General features: G+C 72.0%; 1 pseudogene; it reads left to right on the plus strand.

The window, feature by feature from the left end:
- LOC133456863 (basic proline-rich protein-like) overlaps positions 1-2,124 on the plus strand; it is a 9,676-nt pseudogene extending 7,552 nt beyond the window's left edge.
- Positions 2,125-2,808: the final 684 nt, after the last annotated feature.

The following is a 2,808-nucleotide window of genomic DNA, read 5'->3' on the forward strand; positions in this document are numbered from 1 at the left end:
ACCCCCTCACCATCCTCACCATCCTCACCACCCTCACCCCACCCCCTCACCCACCCCTCACCCCCTACACCCCTCACACCCTCACCATCCTCAACCACCATCACCCAACCCCACCATCCTCACCCCCACCCACCACCCCTCACCACCCCTCACCATCCCTCACCACCCTCACCATCCTCACCCCCCACCACCCCACACCCCCACCCACCCACCCCACCCCCCACCACCCACCCCCACCCCACCCCCCACCACCACAACCCCACACCCCCCACACCACCACACCCCACCACCCCCACCCCCCACCACCACCACCCCCCACACCACCCACACCCACCACACCCCCACCACCACCCCCACCACCCCACCCACCCACACCCACAACCACACCACACCCCCCACCCCACCACCACCACACCCCCACACCCCCACCACCACCCTCACCCCCCTCCACCCACCCACCCCACACCCCCACACACCACCTCACCCCTCACCCCCCACCACCCCACCACCCCACCACCACCACCCCACCCCCCACACCACCACCAACCACACCCCCCACCACCCACCCCACCACCCCCCACCACCCCCACCACCACACCCACCCCACCACCACACCCCCACCCCCACACCACCCACACCCCCCACCCCCACACACCCACACCCACCCACCACCACACCCCCACACCACCCCACCCCCACACCCCCCACCCCCCCACCACCCTCACCCCCCCACCACCACACCACCCCCACACCCCCACCCCCCACCCCCCACCACCCACACCCCCCCACCACCCCCCACCCACACCACCACACCCACCACCCCCACCACCCACACCCCCACCCCACCACCCCCCACCACCCACCACCCCACACCCCACACCCCCCCACCCCCCCACCACCCTCACCACCCACCCCCACACCCCCCACCCACCCCACCACCCACACCCCCTCACCACCCCACCACCCCCACCACCCCACCCCCACCACCCCCCACCACCCACACCCCCCACCACCCACCACCCTCACCCCCCACACCCCCACCCCCCACACCCCCCCACCCCCTCACCAACCCCACCACCCTCACCACCCCCACCCCCCACCACCACACCCCCACCCCCCCACACCCCCACACCACCCACACCCCCCCACCACCCCCACCCCCACCACCCCCACCACCCCCCCCCCCACCCCCTCACCCCCACACCACCCCCACCCCTCACCACCACACCCCCACACCCCCCACCCCCTCACCCCCACACCACCCCCACCCCCCACCACCCACACCCCCCACCACCCACACCCCCACACCCCCTCACCCCCTCACCACCCCACCCCACCCCCACCACCCACACCCCCCACCCCCCTCACCCCCCCACCCCCACACCACCCCACACCCCTCACCCCCACCCCCCCACCACCCCCACACCCCCACACCACCCACCCCCACACCCCCACACCCCCTCACCATCCTCACCATCCCCACCACACCCCCCACCCCCCCACCCCCTCACCACCCTCACCCCCACACCCCCTCACCACCCCACACCCCCTCACCCCACCACCACCCCCCTCACCATCCCTCACCCCCACCACCACCCCCTCACCATCCTCACCACCCTCACCCCCCCACCCACACCCCCCTCACACCCCCTCACCACCCTCACCACCTCACCACCCCACCCCACCATCCTCACCCCCTCACCCCCACCAACCTCACCACCCACACCCCCTCACCCCCTCACCCCCTCACCCCCTCACCACCTCACCCCCTCACCCCCACCACCACACCACCCACCCCCTCACCCCAACCCCCTCACCCCCTCACCCCCTCACCATCCTCACCCCTCACCCCCCTCACCATCCTCACCACCCCACCCCCCCACCCCCCACCCCCACACCCCCTCACCACCTCACCACCCCCACCCCCTCACCCCCCACCCCCACCACCACCCCCACCCCCTCACCCCCACACCCCCACCCCCTCACCCCTCACCCCCTCACCACCTCACCCCCCACCCCCCACCCCCCACCACCTCACCCCCACCCACACCCCCTCACCCCATCCCACCCCCACCCCCTCACCATCCCACCCCCCTCACCCCCTCACCCCCCTCACCACCCTCACCCCCTCACCCCCTCACCCCCTCACCACCTCACCCCCACACCCCCTCACCCCCACCACCCCCTCACCACCTCACCCCCACACCCCCACACCATCCTCACCCCCCTCACCACCTCACCCCCCACCCCCCTCACCCCCTCACCCCCTCACCCCCTCACCATCCTCACCATCCCACCATCCTCACCCCCCACCCCCTCACCATCCTCACCATCCCTCACCCCTCACCCCCTCACCCCCTCACCCCCTCACCCCCTCACCATCCTCACCCCCTCACCACCTCACCATCCTCACCATCCTCACCATCCTCACCCCCTCACCCCCTCACCCCCTCACCATCCTCACCATCCTCACCCCCTCACCCCCTCACCCCCTCACCATCCTCACCATCCTCACCCCCTCACCACCTCACCATCCTCACCCCCTCACCATCCTCACCCCCTCACCATCCTCACCCCCTCACCATCCCACCACCTCACCCCCTCACCCCCACACCCCCTCACCCCCTCACCATCCTCACCCCCTCACCATCCTCACCCCCTCACCATCCTCACCAACCTCACCATCCTCACCATCCTCACCCCCCTCACCCCCTCACCCCCTCACCATCCTCACCATCCTCACCCCCTCACCCCCTCACCCCCTCACCCCCTCACCATCCTCACCATCCTCACCCCCTCACCCCCTCA

The sequence above is a fragment of the Cololabis saira genome, chromosome 2 (assembly GCF_033807715.1).
Source record: "Cololabis saira isolate AMF1-May2022 chromosome 2, fColSai1.1, whole genome shotgun sequence".
Classification (NCBI taxonomy): Eukaryota; Metazoa; Chordata; class Actinopteri; order Beloniformes; family Belonidae; genus Cololabis; species Cololabis saira.